Source organism: Lactuca sativa, chromosome 6 (genome assembly GCF_002870075.4).
Source record: "Lactuca sativa cultivar Salinas chromosome 6, Lsat_Salinas_v11, whole genome shotgun sequence".
Lineage (NCBI taxonomy): Eukaryota > Viridiplantae > Streptophyta > Magnoliopsida > Asterales > Asteraceae > Lactuca > Lactuca sativa.
Genome location: NC_056628.2, coordinates 193,720,937 through 193,731,123, shown reverse-complemented (window position 1 = coordinate 193,731,123; position 10,187 = coordinate 193,720,937). Strand labels below are relative to the sequence as shown.

Genomic DNA, 10,187 nt, shown 5'->3' with positions numbered 1-10,187 from the left:
TCGGAAAACACACACAAACACACTTTCTATGTGCTTTCTCTTTCCTCATTCCTAAGCCATGACTTCGACTCGGAATCCTACATCTCCGATCTACGAACCTTTGTCCCCTTTGAAACCCTAAGATCAGACCGTCTTCTCAAATTAGGGCTTGTGGTATCGATTCAAAACATGTATCCCACCGCATCCATCATCCATCAAAACATCTATATCCCAAAACGATTGTTTCTTCTTCAAAACCCATTGAACGAGCGTGCGTATGAAAAGTTAGAGAAAAACATGTGACATGTCGAAGGTGAAGCATATTCATCCAATGGATCGTGATTTTTGGTGAAGATAACTCCATTTTCCTATTCTAGGTCAACTTCAATTCATTATATGTCCTTCGCCTCTTCCCTTGTTCCCCCAATTCCTTCCCTATGCCACCTTCTTCTCTCTTCTTCCAGCGACACCCCAATTCCTTCATCAGACTCATCTCCACCGCTTCACCAAGCGCCTCTCTATTGCACTAATATTATTGTTTTCTTACAGTTGGCAATTTGAAGTGTATAAGGTATTTGATTCACCGTTTGACTCTTTATGTTCCCCTGATTCAGATTATTCTAGCCCTAATTCGTTTTTTCATAGCCCTAATTGCATTTTTTACATGCTTTTGCCTATATCAGCTAAACACTTAACCATGTTTCATAAGATACTTAAACACTACTGTGTTACCATATATTTTTACAATTTGTAATTCTGTGCTTGTGGTGTGATAACAAACCAGCAATTTTTGTTAATATGAAAAAATCAAAGTTTGAAATGCCCTTGACTGTGCAAGTTTGAAATGCCCTTGACTGTGCAAGTTTGGTAATATGAAACAAAAATCAAAGTCCAGTGTAGATTTTAATGTGAATAATTCATAATTTTTTTCTTATATTTTTGTTGTTTGATGTCCAGGGGGAGTTTTTATGTCCTGTTTGTCGGGGCCTTGCAAATTCTGTACTACCTGATTTTCCTAGAGAAGGAATGATAATGAAGGAGAGTGTAGCATCTCCCAAAATTCCAAATCTATCCCCCATGGATGCTGCTAACTACGAATCCTTCCTTAAATTTGGAAAGATCTAGCGAGTACGTATCCTTCCTAAAACTTTCTCTTTGTGTGGGAGAACATGTTATTGTTATGCATAGGTGTTGATGAACAATTGGAATAGATTCATTGTTGTCCTAAATCGACAGGATCAATATGGAAAGTAATTTTCTGTTTTGAATGGAAAATTCACAAAAAAGCTAATCTAGAAGGAAAGCTCAAATCAGTGATGAATTTTTACTAATTCTCACACAAAAGGCTATAACAGATTTTTTTTGTTTAACAAATTGAGAGACTGTTGCACGGATTCCCTTCATAAGGAATGAACATGTATTTATAGAATCTTTATGATAATTATGTTAAAGATTTTATTGCCATGTCAGCAAAAGCTTCTTTATAAACTGACTAGGTAAAACCGACCGCAACACTTGAAAAACCTTTTTAAACCGACCGGCTCGGTTATCGAGAGTCTGGATTTTTTTCTAATGTCATCACCAAAGCTAATATCTAATCAGTGAGACTAACAGTAAGTAATGTAATAATGATATTTATGATATTTTCAGGTATGAAGCGGTTTTGGTACAAGAAATGCTAAATCTAATTATACAGATAGTAAAAGAAAGGCGATTTTGTGGATTAACTACAACTCAATGTCTACAACGTGAGTTAATCTATAAGCTATCAACTGGAAACGCTACTCATAGTCAACTGGTAAAATCGCTTCCTCGTGACCTTTCCATAGTTGAACAATTTCAACAAATTTTGGATATTGTAGCTGAGTACTCGTATCCATCTGGAATCAAACAGGTAATGGGATGAGTATTTTTTTTAATCAATGTGAAGTTAAATTCCTTTGCATTACTAAATTTATGATAATGCCATTTGTGTTAGGGTATGTACAAACTACGGTTGGAATACTGGAAAGAGTTGGATTTGTATCATCCTCGGTGGAACTCACGAGACTTGCAAGTTGCAGAAGAAAGATACTTGCATTTTTGTAGTGTGGCTGCATTGATGAATCAGCTCCCAAAATGGACAAAAATCTATCCTCCTCTTAATGTGTCACACCCCCGAACCAGACGGCGGAAACGTCCGGGGGCTGTCGTGACTCAATTGTATACCATAACATTGAATATATATGAAACATAACAACATTCGTCACCATCCATCAATACAGTACAACCAGTAGCGTTTACATGAAATTCATTGGTTAAACATTACATTCCCAAAAATTAAATTGTTCAATTCATACATAGATAAACTGCAACCGTCACTGAATATGATTTCCTTTGGTTCACTGGTTCCCTGAGAATACAAGTATTTTGAAAAACGTCAACATATGAAATGTTGGTGAGTTCATAAGTTGTATTTAAAAAAAACAATGTTTCGTGTCGTTTGAAAAACCGCCAGAAAATCCGATATTTTCTGAAAATAGTATAGTCAAAAAGGTGTGAAGATCCATAAGTATGCTTGTTTGTTTTCTATACTTGTAAAATATTGTTTGTTGAAATCGTATGTATTCTAAAATTGTATGTATTGAAAACCCTAGGAAAACCCGATGTTCTCCTAGTTCCTTGAATTACATGAAGTTACATTGAAACCATTGCATAGCGTATAGTGTCAGTCCCAGGCGACGTTGGAAGGTTCTCGAGCATGATTATTTACTACAAACCCGCATTACACAAACGCCCAGTTTATAGTTATACTAACGAACCCGAAGGCGTCGTCCGTACTAATCACGTTATCCAATCGCCCTGACTAGGTGTAGTCCCACATCCGAAGAGAAAGAGGTCACGAAGACCCCGGTGACTCCATTAACCGGTTGGGGATAAAAATGTACGAGGGGTCCCCGACCCGCCTCGCATGAAATGTAGACTTTACTAGCAATACCAAAGGACCCTTGGGGACCAGTAGTATACAACCCATTGAAAGTCCATTTACGTTGTGTCGGATCGGTAAAACCCAACACTCCGTAAAAAAATGTCTTCGGGCCTTAAGATCAGGTCATTGGGCTAGCTAGGCTCAACGAACAAGATTTTACACTTTTGGGGCCCAAAGATGGTGCGTAGACGTCTGTGCACACTCGCATGTATATGTATTACCAAACGTTACTTGTATGAATCGTAGTGTCGTAGTGTTAGTAGTTGTAGATTTCTATTGGCTCGAGACCGAGCCAATTTGTTTAACAACGACTTTTGGTATTGTAATGTATTGTATTTCGTCGATAGTCGCGGCGCCATTATTTGATCAAATTGTGTATATTGAATTAGCCTTGAAATATTTCTGTTTTCAGCCCCTCATTATTTGTAAAATTTACATTTTCAACTCTTTTATTGAATATTTCCCGGTTTGGTCCTTAAATTAATTTTCTTGACATTTTAACACCAAAAATTATTGAAATTAATATTTTTCAGCATATTTTTAATAGAAAACAGTTTAAGTCCCTGAAAAAGCAGTTTTCTCGGTTTTAATCCCTTCTTTTCGCAACTTTGACAATTTTGGCCCAAATTGGAAATTTTTTGCAACTTTGGCCCTTTTTAAATTTAAAAAGCATTTTAAACCTTTGAAAAGGACTTGGATCACTTATGGTCCACTGTTTTACAGAAAATCACAGTTTTGGCCCTCCAAAACAGAAAAATTCGCATAATGGGCCTCATTGGGCCGAAAATGTCATTTTTAGCCCATTAAGCTTGAAATTTATGTTTTTAATCCCCTAAATGAGTATATTTCCAGAAATTGATTTATGGAAACTGTTTTGGCACACTTCATCCATCAGAATCCGTGATATGCCAATTTGGACCCTTAATTTTTTTATTTTTCACATTTTAGGCCCAAAATTTGTGTTTTTAACCAAAAGAAAATTATTACTAAACCACTTAGCCATTTTTCTTGAAACACTTTGTATGTAGAAATATATTTGAAGCTAAAATCATTTAACACAAGATATATCTCGGTTTTGAGGGGTTTTATGGCTAGATCCAACATTATAACACACAAATGCATACATACAAGCATGGAAATCATACAAGGCATACAAAACACATATAGATCTACACTTTCACTTGTATTCCCCCCCCCACAAAACTCATAAAAACAGAAAATAGGGGGTATGAAGCTCACCTTGGGTGTGGTTTCGGTTTTTGGAAGAAAAGATGGAGGAAAACTTGATGATTTTTGGCCTTAGCACCTTTCCTTGGTAGATCTCGAGTTTGAGATGGTTCTAGGGTGCAAGATCACGATTTTTGCATAGATTAGGAAAGGATTTTGATAACAAAAGAATCTAAACCATAGATCCAAGTATAATCTTACCTTAGATGATGATTAACTTGCAAGATCCTCTTGAAAGTCCCTAATTTTCGAGATTTTTGGAGAGGGGAGGAAGGAGAGTTCTTGAGTAATCTAGAGAGAATTTGAGAGGTTTTTGTGTGGGTGTATGGCCGAGAGTGAGAGAGATAGGAAGAAGAGATGTGATCTTGAAGTGATATGCATGGAAGAATGAGAAATAATGCATGGAAGTCCTATGGGTAATAGTGAGGTGGCATCCAAAGTCAACACTTCCATTTCTCTTTGGGTTTGGGCCTTGGGCCGAGAATGGGAAGAGAAAAAAAAGATTTTTGGGCTTTTTGCCCTTAAGCCCAATATTTGAGGTAGTTTGGGTGTTCATTGGCCTTATAAAATAAAATTGTGATTTTTATGCTTTATTAAGCTAGGTTAGGTTAAATTATGGATCAAAGCTTGTGATTTATTTCATTCTAGGCCCAGTATGGCCCAAAATTTTGAGATAAATAAGTGTGGGTCCAATTAGAGCCCAATTAGGGTTCTAAGCCCATGATAGTCTATTTGGAAGCTTATTGGTCCACTTGGATCCAATAAGGAAGTTCTAGTCCAAGGTGTACCTAAACAAGAACTTTTAGGGTTTCCAATTGTTTGATGACTATTTGTAGTACTTGTATGAGGTATTTGATTGAAGTTTTTGATTCACATTAACTTGAATGTATAGATTACATGACACAAAATTTCCAGTTGTGACATAATGGGTTAGCTAAAGTAGCCACATGTAAATAGTTCTTCAAATCATCCGATCTATTCTTTTCTACGCGCTTTTTACAGATAAATTAATAGCATCGCATGCGCCAGATGGAGTTCTTATAACAACATTGCACTTTCTGTCACTAGCATTAGACATTTCTCAAGCACAGATCGAGTCACAATCTGGTGGTTTTGATAATTCTATTCCCCTTTTAGTCTTTGCTGTTGAAGAAATATCTACAGGGTTGAATGATGGATATGATGATCAAAGCTTGTTGTCGCTTCTTGTGTCGCTAATGAGGATAAATAAGAAGGAAAATGCTTATAACTATGTGGAGTCTGGTGAGTTTGACCTTTGTTCTTTGATTAAGAATCTTCTTCAGAAGTTTGCTGAGCTGGATGCTGGATGTTTAACAAAACTGCAAATGTTGGCGCCTGAAGTTGTTAATCAGTTATCTTATTCTAGTAATGTGAGTAACAACAGTGCACCTGTTTCTGATAGTGAAAAAAGAAAGGCAAAAGCACGTGAGAGACAAGTTGCTATAATGGTCAGTCACAGTTTCAACTTTTTTAGATTTAAGAAAAACATTGTATCTATTAGCTTTATACAAATTTCATATATAATTACACTTGTATTTTGAAATAAATATATTCAACACACATTAAAATAAATGTTACACATGCATTTTGAAAATAGTAGACATATGTTTAAAAAAATATTGAACATTTATGCGTTGGAATGGTTTCCCCACAAATGATCAATTAGTTAAAGCATTTTGTGGACTGAAATGAGCTTCAGTTATGTGTTTTATTTAAATATGTATTTTGTTTTAAATTATTAGGAAGTACTTCATTTTTAAATAAGTTTGAAATATGAAAGTTGAATTAATACATATAATAGGTTATATCAATCAAATTCATAATATAACGTCACAAGTAACAAATATTTACATAAATAGTATTATCATACAAATAATAAACTAAAAATGCATAATTTTAAAGTTGAAGGATCAATTTGCTCGAAGGAAACCTTTACACCAACTTTTGATAACACCATTTTGGTGTAACAAATGGTTTTGGATTGGAGACGCCCTTAGAAAATAAAAGAGATTTCTGCTACCCTTCTTAATTTTGAATTCTGTTATGTTACATACAGGAAAAGATGAAGGCTCAACAGTCAAAGTTCATGGAGAATATTACAGAAGACACTAGCTTAGATGACACAAATGACCCTGAAGAAAGTCTTCCTGATGTCACAAATGATTCTGATGTACAAGTAGTCTGCTCTGTTTGTCATGATGCAAATTCCAAAACTCCTGTCTCTTTTCTAATTCTTCTCCAGGTTGGTAATCTATTGTCGTTTTATATTACATTTGGCTCTTTGACTATTTGACCATGGACCGACTTCATATCTGATTTCCTGATACAAGAAATCCAGGCTTGTGAGTTTACTTGACAAAGGTCCACCATCATGGGAAAAAGAAGCTCAAAGATCTAGAAAAGAATAAGCCAATGAGGACACATTGACTATTAAATCATCTGAAACAGTAAATTCCCAGTTAATGGAAGTAATTCAGACTGCAACTAATGAATTTGCATCCACTGGTCAACCAAGAGAGGTTGATGCTTTTCTGGAGTTTAAAAAAACCCGATTTCCTTCTCTGAACAATATAAATATTCCTCCTCAAACAGCACATGATAGTAGTCAAAGTCAACCAACCACAGCTTCAGCGTCGGGTGATGCATTTGAAGAAGATATGTACACACTCATTCTGGATGTTATGGAAAATAATCCGGGTGAATCAGATGTTTTGATTGATAAGGTGGATTTTTTGATTCCTGGAAGTAGTTCATACAGTAGTTATGATACAAATGAAGCTCTTTTGCTTGGAAAGTACATTGCTTCTCTCTCTCATGAAGTTGTAAATAATCCATCATCATCATCATCATCTTCATCAGAAAATGTTGGGTCGCCTAGTGGTAAGGCTCAGATAGGTGCTTCAGTTACTTCACGGTTGCCATATGATGGATTTGGGCCTTCGGATTGTAATGGCATTTATGTTACTTCTTGTGGCCATGATGTTCATCAAGGTTGCCTTGATCGTTATCTACACTCGCTGAAGGAAAGGTAAAAATGACTATTTTACCCTTATCTCTCATTATCTTTTATAAAATTAACAAGGGTAAATTGCAAGTTTCGTCCCTGAAAGAAAGTTTCCGGTTGGGCTATCAATGTGATTTGGTTTTGGTCCATGACCAATGTAAAATGACTATTTTGCCCTTATCAGAAATATACATGACCAAAACATTGTATATATATTTTGGGATCACCTAAGATGTGGGATATATTGTATGTAGATACACACGAAGGATTAATTTTGAAGGAGGACATATTGTGGATCCAGATCAGGTGCATTTTGTTAAAGTCCATTGTAGATTTTGATGCGAATAATTCATAATTTTTTTCTTATATTTTTGTTTTTTGATGTCCAGGGGGAGTTTTTATGTCTTGTTTGTCGGGGCCTTGCATATTCTATACTACCTGATTTGCCTAGAGAAGGAATGATAATGAAGGAGAGTGTAGCATCTTCCAAAATTCCAAATCTGTCCCCCATGGATGCTGCTAACTATGAATCATCTGAGCATCTCCTTCTTCTTAAACAATCCCTTTCTCTTTTACAAGCTTCTGCGGATGTTTCTAGAAGGAATGAATTCCTCAAATCTTTTCCGGTAAAACACAAAGGAGGAACAGGCGCGAATCTTGAATCTGTGGTTCATTTACTACACGAAATGTATTTTCCAGGAAATGATAAAATCTTTGGATCAAGTCGATTAAGCGACTCAATGATCATGTGGGACACACTGAAGTATTCCCTTGTGTCTACAGAAATTGCTGTAAGATCTGAAAAAACTTCACATGCCACCAATTATAGCATTAGTTCATTGTATGAGGAATTAAGATCTTCTAGTGGCTTCATTCTGTCATTGTTGCTGAAAATTGTCCACAACATTCGTGCCCAAAATTCTCTTGATGTTCTTTTAAGATTAAGGTGTATTCAACAGTTTGCTAAGTCTATACACGCTAATACTCTAAATGAACTACCTGGTCATACAAACAGAGTTGAAGGTATGTTATTTCTTTTACTTTAATGAGTTTGCATGTTTTTTGTGAAATTGATTTTGTTGATATTGTTTTCTTTTGTTTTCAGATAATATGATGAGCATATTGGAAAATGCTGACATGGGCATACGATTCCCTGATGTACAGTTTTGGACAATGGCATCCAATCCTGTCCTTGCATCTGATCCTTTTTCAACTTTAATGTGGATCCTCTTCTGTCTTCCAGTCCCATTTATGTCCTCTGACAAATCATTCTTGCCTCTTGTTCATATGTGCTATGTTGTCTCCATTACTCAGGTTTATATAACTTCTCTTCTTTTTGAGTAAATTGTAAACCTACTTTATCCTTCTTATCAATATAGACAAATATATTTTACTCTTTCTAGTTTCTTTAATCTATTTATCCTTTGGTGTAAGTCATCTGTTTTCTTTTGTTAATTCTATCTTACAGGCTGTAATAACATACTTTGGGGAAAACGAATATGCTATGGATGATTTCAGTTACCATGAAACTCTCATCACATACATATACAAATTCATGGGTGAACATGTGTTAATACGTCAATATTTTGTTTCCAATTATATTGATAGTTCTCGTGATATTAAGGAGACAATTTGTAGCTTGAGCTTTCCAATCTTAAGAAGGTGTGCACTGTTATGGAAATTAATGAACTCTTCAAGTTTAGCACCGTTTAGTGGGGCCCATAGATCATCACAATCATTTGAATATAAAATGGATTTTGCTTATGGTTTTGCTAAAGAGTTTGTTGAAATTGAAGAGTTGGAGAAGATGTTCAAGATTCCAACATTAGAGAACAATGTTAATGATGAGGTGTCATGTTCTCTGGTTTTAAAATGGTTGCATCATTTTGCTAGAGAATTTGAAGTAGGGGTTTTGTACAAAACCCCTGTTATCCCATTTAAGTTGATGGTTTTGCCTTACCTCTACCAAGATCTCTTACAAAGGTTCTTACTATTCTTTTAAAAAAATGTCTTAATTAAACTATGATTTTGATCTTTATCTGATTTATTAGGGCCTTTTTTTAATCTTCAGGTACATAAAACAGAAGTGTGTTGACTGTGGAGCAGTTCAAGATGAACCTGCATTATGCTTGTTGTGTGGTAAATTGTGCTCACCAAGCTGGAAGACATGCTGCAGGTTTATTTAATGCCAAGATAAATTACATTTTTTGGTCCCCGAGTATTGCTGATATTTGCAATTTTGGTCCCAAAAATATAGTCATTATACTTGGAAGAGAGATCAAAAACATTATACAAACGCCAAATTAAATAAGGATCAAAATTACTAGATTTACATTTGCAGTTGTCGTTATTTGCTGAAATATTTTATGCATGACATGCTTCAGTATCAAATGGGTTCAAGGATTTTATTTCCATATTTGATGGAAGAACTATTTCTTCGCATGTCTGCACAAAACTCAGCTCTTCTAGCTATGGTTCAAATACTTGCAGACTTTTCTACTTCTGATGGTTAGTCCTCTATCCAACTCTTTGACATCCTTATGAGTCTTCTTTCATGTCTTCTTTCATGAGTCTTCTTTCATGTGTGCTTTCCAAAGTTCTTCCCATTTTAGGGAACGTTAAAGATCAACACCGGCCAATTTTTGCAAATGGTATGCTGAAAGACCATTTAACTCCTTGTTTCCATGATTTATTTTCACTAATTCTATCATCTATTGGTTCTTTCATACTCATGCATCTGCTATCTCAAATCTTACATTTATTTTTATTTGTGTTATCGTTTTTTCTAGCTTTCAGGTGTTGGTGTCAAGCCTGTTGGAAATACAGTGTGGAGTACCCTCTTTCATCAATTCTTGATAGTGATGTCATGTGAGAAATCATTTTTCTTTTTTATTGTTGTTTCCTTTTGATTCTATGATATATGTAAACATTATTTCTCTTTCTTTTTTATCTGGGTTTAAGTGCAGGTCGTTTCTAAATTCTGCCTTT

The 10,187-nt window shown here is 35.3% G+C and overlaps 1 pseudogene; it reads left to right on the top strand.

The window, feature by feature from the left end:
* The first annotated feature begins 1,060 nt into the window (after nt 1-1,060).
* On the top strand, nt 1,061-9,391 carry LOC111908791 (E3 ubiquitin-protein ligase PRT6-like; annotated as a pseudogene).
* The last annotated feature ends 796 nt before the right edge of the window (nt 9,392-10,187 follow it).